Genomic DNA, 9,676 nt, shown 5'->3' with positions numbered 1-9,676 from the left:
TGTTTGGCTAAATTGACGGTACATAAATATGCCACATGATCTGTAAAGACAGTCGGCCATAGCTCTGCCTGCAAAACATGTTCACTCATATTTGCTGATGCGTAGATTCTATCGACGCGGCTAGCTGAGTGACCAGCAACGAATGTGAATCCGGGCCTGTGACCGTGTCTATGCTCCCATGTGTCTATTAAATTTAACTCTTCAATGATGGCGCGAAGCTCGGCGGACGGATTGAAATTTAGTGTCTGGTCTTTGGGACTGAGTACACAGATAAAAATCACCAGCGAATATAAGTTGGTCTGAAGGTGGTGTGAAAAGTGGCACAATGCCATCTTTAAAAAACTCTGCTCTCTGTCGTCGTCTCCCAGAACCGGTAGGGGCGTAGAGATTAATAAATCTGGTAGTATCGATAGTAGTCGCTATACCTCTGCTATTCGCCAGGCGTTCGATATGTGACATCACTATCCCTTCCTTAGCCATGATCGCGGTCCCTAGTTCAGTACCATTTCCAGGATTAACGACGGCATTGTAACCTGTGATACGGTCAAGGTTAATATTGGTCACTTCCTGCAGCATAATGAGATCAATATCAGCGGCATAGAGAAAATCTTGAAGGTTTTTTAAGTTGAGTGGGCTACTGATCTTATTGATGTTCAATGTCGCAATGCGGTAAGCTTGCAAGGACGTCATGAGAACAGAGGTCTAGGTGACAATATGCCTACTATTGATGTGGCGAACATCATCTAAAAGATGTCCGCGTCATCAGCCACTGCACCGACGCCGGCGGTAGCCGTGTGTTGCTGGTGGGACACACCTGCTTGAGCTTCTGATGACGGATTCTCTATACCGCGCCGATCCCGTACTAAATCTTCTTCCCGACCACCCTCTTCAACGTCATCTGACCAATCGCACACGAACTTGTCTGCGTTCATATCGCAATCCGAGAGCTTGGAACATTCAGGCATAGGGTTCGGATCCAATGAATCGGCCACCGCAGGGTCCCCTGAGGGCGATCGTCCGTGATCAGTGTCCAATTCGTCTGTCCAAGATTTTTTTGCCGTTTTGCTGGTTGCCGACGACGATGGGTCAGTTACTTCAGTCAGTTTCTGTCTGGCGTGGTTCGCCTTTTCACCCAATATTGGCGCCTTTGCTTCTGCCCCTTGATGAGCTAGCCGGCGTTTCTTCTGAGATTTGGGAGACCGCGGGGGCTGGTGGCCAGCCACCTCGTTCGACTCCATCCGGTCCACGTCGGACTTGTCGTCTCGAACCGGTACGCCCGCCGGAATACTTTCGGTGTCCGGTGGGTGTCCCATCTCAGAGTGAGTATTGCCCTCCTTCTGGGTGTGTGAAAAAGGAACATTCGGTACATCGTTCGCTTCCATTGGTGTAGCGCCTTCGTGCACTGCGTGCAAACCCTCTAGCGAAACATATAAACTAGGTTCCGAGGTGACATTAGCCCGAGCGGCGGCGACGTATGATAATGGCAACGTAGACGTCGGGCCGCGCAACTCACGCTCACCGGCCGGTATTTGCGCCACGCGTCATTGGACACACTGAGCACGGATAAGTTCTGTGGACCCACATCCCGCACAAGTTCTAGGCTGCCCGTCATAAATCACTATGGCCCTGTAGCCACACACAGTGATGTAGGACGGAATGTGCTTTAACATATCTATCTTCACCTGATGGACACCGTTTAGCACTGGGAAAATATGCATGGTCTACCACTTTTCTGCCGTATTGCTGATGACTGTTCCATATTCCCTCAATTTGGCATTAATCTGGTCAGCGGAAATTTCAAAGGGTAATTCAAATATGCGAACAGTTTTCACTCCGAGACCAGCAAGCGAAATTCTGACATCACCAACATTGCCGTCAGAATGGTTGAACTTCAACACTCCTCTACAAGATTGAACGACCTGCTCGCATTTCTCGGGATTCAACAATTTGAGGTACACCGTACTGCTGACGATAGACAGGTGAATGCCAATCATATCATCAATAGTTATTTTCATGACGTCTCTAATAAATAACTCAACCTCAAAGGATTTGGGTCGTGCATAATGAGGGTCAAAACTCAATTTCAACGTGTCTTTCCGTATAAGTTGATCTATTATAGTCGAATGCAATTCATCACGCCACAATAAAACTACGTAGCAATGCGCACACTCACCAAACAACACGCGACCGCCACAGGCGAGAGCGAAAACAACCCTCGTCCGCCCGCCAAGGCCGCTGCCGGCTGACTGCGCCCACTGAGCTAAAGAATCGCGGCGTAGCGGAACTTCTGAGTACTTCGTCCGTACGGTCGTCTGAATCATCAGACTTCAGCTGACAACACTTAATATTTTCGACTAATATTAGCCGCTATAGCGACCCATTACTGCTTGGCTACACATCTGACACGTCGCCGATGTTCTCTCCAAACAAAACCACCTGCACTTCAGAACATGACTTTCACACATGTCTACAAAATCACTGATGGAGACGTAGGCAAATTTTAAAGTTGCTATTTCCATTACATCACGTTAATCAGAAAATCGGTAATTTACATCTGCAGCGTACAAAAATTCCGTTCCGCCCAGCGTAGGGATCGAACCCACGACGCGAAACTGATTTCCAAAATTCGTCTTATTTCCCTGAGGATGGAACTTACGACCCCTGGTTTACTACACCAGTGCTCTACCACTTTTTTTTATTATTATGGGACTCGAACCCACAATCCCCGGTTTAGGAGACCGATGCCTTATCCATTTTTTTTTCTCACGACCCCTGGTTTATTAGACCAGTGCTCTACCACTTCTTTTTCCCTTTTTTTTCTCTTGTCTTTTTTGTTTGTTTGTTGATTTATTTCTTATTCTTTATATTTTTTTTAGACCCGTGGTGTATAAGACAAATGCTCTGCCCCTTTTGTTTCTTTTTTTACCATTTTTTTTGTTTCGTTTTCGTGTGCCATTGTTAAAAGTTGGTGGTGGCAATCAGATTCAGGCCTGCGGAAACAAAGCGGGCAGGGGTCGAATCCCAAGGCCTGGCCACGATGATTCCACCGTCCTGTTTCCGAATGGCACCTGTACAATGGCGTCGTACTTTCCCCTACTGTCTCGGTTCTTGGTCTTACTTTTGTTTTTCTTGTTCGCCCTAAAGGTCCACGTAAACTTCAGTCCAGGTGTAGAGAACAATTTTACATAAAGGCGGCAAAACCAGCTACAGTATAAAAGAAATCGGCTCACACAGGCGACCTTAGCCAACACCCTCCCTTTCAAATGTCAGGCTAAGCATATTTGTAAAATCTTTACGGACTCTTGGCAAGCGCAATCGGTTCCAGTAAGCAGTAAGGATGTACTGCCGAAACGTTAGGTGTTCATCCTCTTCATGACAACTATTGACAAAATGTACGAAGTGTCCAAGCAACCACATAACGGTATTGAGCTTCGTTCACGGATAAAAGGAAGAATCGGTCCGTACGATGATTTCAATGTTATAAGCGGTTTCGGCAGTCCTAGTGACAAAAGCCAGTTGTTTCCTGAGCCAAAGCCAATTAGCAAGGTGCTCACTGCAGGTGAATCGATGCTCAAGTGTGTCCAGGAGACCACACCGAGTGCAGTTGTCCGTGTCAGAAAGACCAATACGGTGCAGTCGTACGTTGGTGGGGACCAAACCATTAACTACCCTACACCATGTGGACGCCACAGCCATTGAGTGGATCGGCAGACTAACATTCTTCCAGACGTTCCTCTAGGACACTGATGGAGACGCCAGTTCGACTGGATTGGGACCAGCCAGCCCCTCACAACGGGCAATCAAGCTCTTGGTCGTTGGCACCGGTCGTCACAAGAAGACGTCACCGAGGTAACAAACCGCAATATAAAATTCCCGGACGTGTTTCAACTTAAAATTGAGGCGACCAACGTCGACAGGTGGAGCAAGGCTCTTCGGACGCAGAACAGTAAAAAGTCTGGATGTAATTGAAGTCACTTCTTGCGTAACAATGAGACTCGTACGGCGGACGTACAAGGCAGATGCCTTGCGAGTAATGTCAGTGAGGCCCAAGCCTCCGGAGATACGCGGTTTCGTCATAATCTCGTAACGCAACTTGAATAGATGACCCTTCCATATAAACCTGCTACAAAATTGGCGCAACCTTTTCGCCACCATAATGGGAAGTGGGAACAGCTGACCTACATAATAGGCTTTACATAACACGTACGTGTGTAAAATTCTGACTTTTTGCTAAATGGTAGCAGAGCGCTGCTCATGGACCATCAGAGCCCCCTGTATCTTCTCGGTGACATATTTCCAATTAAGAGCCGCCATTTTTATAGGACACCGAACAATGCTAATCCCCAATGACGTATGGCGATCGACAAAAGTGGCCCAAGGGACACCAGCATCGCTAAACCTCGAATATCAAGGAACATACATTTACCCTGATTGAGACGCGCTCCAGAGACACAACAGTATGCATCAACTGCCCCTTTCAACAATGTGATATCATCACGTTGACGGAGGAGAACAACGACATCGTCCGCGTACGCCTTAACCGTGAGCTTCCCACCAGAGAGGGTCATACCCTGAAGCTTGAAAGCAAGAGTCCGAAGCAGCGGTTCCAGGGACAATATGAATAGAGACATAGAGAGCGGACTACCCTGAGGTACCCCTCGGCGGATAGCAATGGGCGGCGTCAGCTGCCCATTGACTGACACCCGAGCAGTTATTCCCCTATACAAATTACCAAGAACACCACGTGATGAAGCGTTAAAACCTATTGTATCTAAAACACGATTTAAAAACACATGACTGACGTGATCAAAAGCCTTGTAAAAATCGAGGAAAGCAAAGGCACAATGAACGTTTGTAACCGCCGCAACCGAGACAACATCCTGATATTCGGCTACAGGTGTCAGAATAGATCTACCAGGAAAACAACATTGATGTGCCCCAATCACAGACCGAAGCAGAGAAGACAATCGACTATTGAACGCTCTAGCAGCTGTCTTGTAATCAAAGTTCAGCAATGTGAGCGGACGAAGATTGGCAGCAGATAAACGACCAGTGGACTTCGTTATTAAAACAATTTTCCCTACTTTAAAATCGGCTGGCACATCCATCCCCCTGACAATCTCATTTCAAATCTGCGTAAAAGTACCACCCAAAAGAGGCCAAAAACGGAGATAAAATTCTTTAGGCAGGCCGTCTGGACCCGGCGATTTACCGGACGGAGAGCGAGCAATAAAACCGAAAACATCATCTACCTGGAACTCCCGGAGAAAGTCGCCGTTCGCGTCAGGCGTGATCGTCGCAGGAAGATCCTCAAGGACATCATCAGAAAGTGACGCACCAGAATCATCGGCAGAATAGAGACTAGCGTAATACTGATGAAGAGCACGAGTCATATCCTCCTGTGCAATAAGCTGTCGTCCATCATCCACCATAAGAGAAGAGATGAAGGTGCGACGACGTCGAGTCTGATGCCGCAGCAGGTGGTACAAAGAAGTCAGTTCACCTTCAACAAGAGAGTGAGGTTTCGACTTTACTCGCAGACCATCCAACTGTCGTCGTTTGAGGGTCAAGAGCTTTGCTTTAATACGACGAACATCATGGATCCGCAGAGGAGAAGGACCCGCCGCGTCATACAGTTCACGCAGGACAGAGTAGTAAAATTCATACGTCTTCTTAAAATCACGCGCCCTTGCGGCACAGTAAAAAATCTAAGTCTGACGAATCTTGGGCTTGGCAAACGCAGTCCACCAAACGAGCAAGGAGGGGTAACGCGGGATAGAGCGAAGACATCGCTCCCACACGGCACTTACAACTTCATCAATGGCACTGTCGGCAAGGTGGGAAACATTTAACATCCACTGGGAACGATAAAGTTTTGCAGGTTTGTGACTAAGATTTACAGTTGCAGTAAAAGCACAATGGTCAGAAAAACTAGTAGGAATAACATCGACTGAAGGAATGTTATCACATAAAAAATCAGAGAAGTAGAATCTGTCGAGTCTACTGCATGAGGATGCGGTAAAAAACGTAAATTTCACCAGGGTGGGATATTTGTGTTCCCAAACATCACGCAGGTGCATCGTACGAACCAAGTCATGTAAATCTCGGCAATAATTAAAATTGGGGGATTGGTCTTCGGGGCGTAAAACACAATTAAAATCGCCTCCGAGCAGGAGACTCCGAGGGCTCCTGCGCAAAAGATAAATAAGCTCTTCCCTATAAAAGCGCGATCGAGCCACAGTGCGACCCGAACCAGAGGGGGCATACAAAACAACTAGGCAGAGATCAAAAAGACGACAACCAATCCCACGGCCAGAGTCAAGGAATTCAATGTCAGTAACAGGAATACCTTCTCGAAAGAAAAGAGCAGTTCCTGTCGAATTTTCCGGTGCGACATTAAAAACAGTTTGAAATCCAGGGAGAGAGAGATCAGAAAACAATACTTCCTGCAAAAATACTACGTCCGCACAGGAGTCGTAGAGAAACTGCCGCAAAGAGGCAATGCAAACGTAGGACTCAATACGGTCAATATTTAAGGTAAGAAAGGTGTATGCTTGAACCATGGAGAGAAAAGCGAGAGAAGAAATCACCTACACCGACGCATCAACATCACAGTCCATAGCAGGGGAGACGGAGGCATCCGAGGGAAGAGGACTGCTACCCCCTTCCGCGGATCCCTTACGTTTCGGTTTTTTACGAACAGCATTGACGTTCGGCTGAACGCGCAACTTGCGTCGGCTGACGGGCAAGGAAGCGGCAGCCGCCGGTGACGTAGGAGGGTCAAGTTCTGTATCCGACACCACCCGCGCCGGTCCACAGTCAGGGTCCCGGGTCGCGGGGGAAACATCCGACGAAACGGCCTTGTCTACACCAATACTAGCTTCCGGCAAACATGGACTACACGGAGGCGAAACGTAAGCAGGAAGGTCTGAAGCTGCAAAGTTGGATGGAAGCGGAGCAGCTCCGCTGGCAGAGTTGTGGGGCAGCGAAGCAGGAAGTTGTTGCGACTCAACTTGTTGTGACAACGAAGTCGGTTCGGAAGGCGGCGCCAACAGGCCCGACCAACGAGCCGACTCGAGAGAAGCCGCGTCGGAAGCCGGAGGGGTGTCAGCAGCCGCTACCGGAACAGCTACTTCAGGGGAACAGGGAGCATCTACACTACTCTGTGGCTCGGAGGATGTCGGTCTCTCGGATTGGGGCATCTTGGGGAGATCCTCATCCGTACTATTTCCATCTTGTGCGCGACGCCGTTTATTATTCAAAAGCGGCACACCCACCTGAGGAACAGACGGAACAACATCAGAATTGGCACGCAAAGGAGCAAATTCTGTGTCAGGGGCGTGCAAAACCTGCGGCGGGGCGCTACTACCACTGGACTGTTCGACACCAAGAGCAGAACCACCGCAACGAGGTCAGCGACCGTTAACTTGCGACGCTGTTCGAGAGAAATTTTTAACACAAAAACCCTCCGCGGACAGTTGGTACTCACGTGGCCGCTCTCATTGCACAAAAAACAGGTGCCAACATGACCACTATATGTTACATGGACACGAAATCCACCGATCTGCAGGTGCGAGGGAATATTCTGCTCCACGTGCATTTCGATGGAATTAATACCACTGTAACACTGCAGGCGATGTTGGCTGGACCAGCGTTCAAGGCGAATACTCTTAACATCACCATACTTGAGTAAACCCTCCTTAAGATACACATTATCCACCTCCGGCGGAAGGTTGTAAACACGAACACTGGTGTACGTAATGGAAGCATTTGAAAGCAGTACGGTACTGACAGAATCATCCCGATGCCGAAAGAGAACCTGATGACCAAATTTGGAAATAATTTTATCGACCTGAAGGGGGTCCATAAATTTAACAAAGAAAACGTAGAGTTCAGTATCAAAATAAGCAGTGTGCACCTGATCGGAATGAATGCCAAAGATATCTACTAACCAAACATGAATCTCAAGGGAACTAGGTTGCACATGGCGGATGGACTTGTCGAAAGCAAAACGAACTGTAGATTGACGAGGAATAACCTGAGACGACATTTTCAAAAACTACGCGGTCTAAACCGCTACACAAAAAACACTGAAATACACACAGAAAGTAACACAAGGAACGAAACAACGACGGAGAAAAACTCACTAAAGGTACAACACTACACGTAAACAAACGATATCCCACTAAACGTAACGCCACGGCGGAGCGGAAGACTAGGCACATCCACACGGCACGGCGTCGGAAGCGGAACTGTGCCACTGAGCTAAAGAGGCGCGGCCTAGCGGAACTTTTGCGTAATTCGTCCGTACGGTCGTCTGAATCATCAGACTTCAGCTGACAACACTTAATATTTTCGACAAATATTTGCAGCTATGGCGACCCATTACTGCTTGGCTACACATCTGACACGTAGCCGATGTTCTCTCCAAACAAAACCACTTGCACTTCAGAACATGACTTTCACACATGTCTACAAAATCACCTTCACCTTCAAATACAGTTTTCTTGCGACTGATGGAGACGTAGGCAAATTTTAAAGTTGCTATTTCCATTACATCACGTTAATCAGAAAATCGGTAATTTAAATCTGCAGCGGAAAAAAATTCCGTTCCACCCAGCGTAGGGCTCGAACCCACGACCCTGTGATCAAGAGTCTCATGCTCTACCGACTGAGCAAGCCGTGCTGCCTCGTTGGATACCTGCTGGGTAGCAGATCACACAGTTGGTTGGTCCCATACAGAATCTCTCCATGCTGCCTAATGTTTTCCTAACGTCACACTCGTCACGTACTTCACTTTTATTTCATAATCATTTCTGAGAGGTAAAGGAATTGCATGACAATCTGCAGAGCTACCGGCGTCAAAATTAACACACATACTTGATGTGACTCAAAAGCCGAACGAGTTACTTTCCGACGTTGTTTTAGATGTGCCAGTGCCAGTCAAAACTTGCGGTGAGAGCTCTCTGCCGACCATTTCGCTAGTTAACGCCGGTCTTGTTGTGTGTGTTTCAAGCTCAACACCATCTGCAAGCACAAAATGGTCAACAGCAACATTCAGACGGTTTCGTACTGCTCAATTGCTACATTAAAACGGTATGTTTCTTTTTCAGAACTGGAAAAACACGACCGTGACAGGATTCGAACCTGCAATCTTCGGATCCGAAGTCCGACACCTTATCCATTAGGCCACACGGTCACTGACGACCAACTATAACTTATATACGACTCATCTCGAAACGCTCACACCCCCTGAGGAATTGTGTTTTCGTTCCACACAGCCGTTGCCCCTTACTCTTTCCCACCCATTCGTTACATTCAACATCTTACGAGACCGACCAAACATAGACAGGAAAACAAGACCACACACTTTGAGCATTCGGAATCGATGGCAGGGTGTCCCTCGCCGCATTTGCTACGATGGCAATTTGCTACTACTGCAGAAGCGGCGGCCGCGACGACGATGACGACGACGACGACGAGGACGACCGCGAGAGGCTCAGAGATTTGTGAGAAAAAATCTATAAAATGTAATTCTGACTGCCTCGTCCCACCTTATGCCGTACCGCTTTGGCAAATGCTTTATCTGCGCCATTCGCGTTAATCACATCTGAGAGTAATTCTTAATAAAACGCCTGTCGCTAATTGTTCGTCATCACAGATACTGTTTGCTATA

General features: G+C 47.7%; 1 non-coding gene across 1 annotated transcript; it reads right to left on the bottom strand.

The window, feature by feature from the left end:
• Nucleotides 1–9,126: 9,126 nt before the first annotated feature.
• Trnar-ucg (transfer RNA arginine (anticodon UCG)) lies at nucleotides 9,127–9,199 on the bottom strand. The gene has a single exon. It is a non-coding gene; the product is annotated as a tRNA-Arg (tRNA).
• Nucleotides 9,200–9,676: the final 477 nt, after the last annotated feature.

Source organism: Schistocerca gregaria, chromosome 10, assembly GCF_023897955.1.
Source record: "Schistocerca gregaria isolate iqSchGreg1 chromosome 10, iqSchGreg1.2, whole genome shotgun sequence".
NCBI classification, from domain to species: Eukaryota; Metazoa; Arthropoda; class Insecta; order Orthoptera; family Acrididae; genus Schistocerca; species Schistocerca gregaria.
This window is presented reverse-complemented; position numbering and strand designations above follow the sequence as displayed.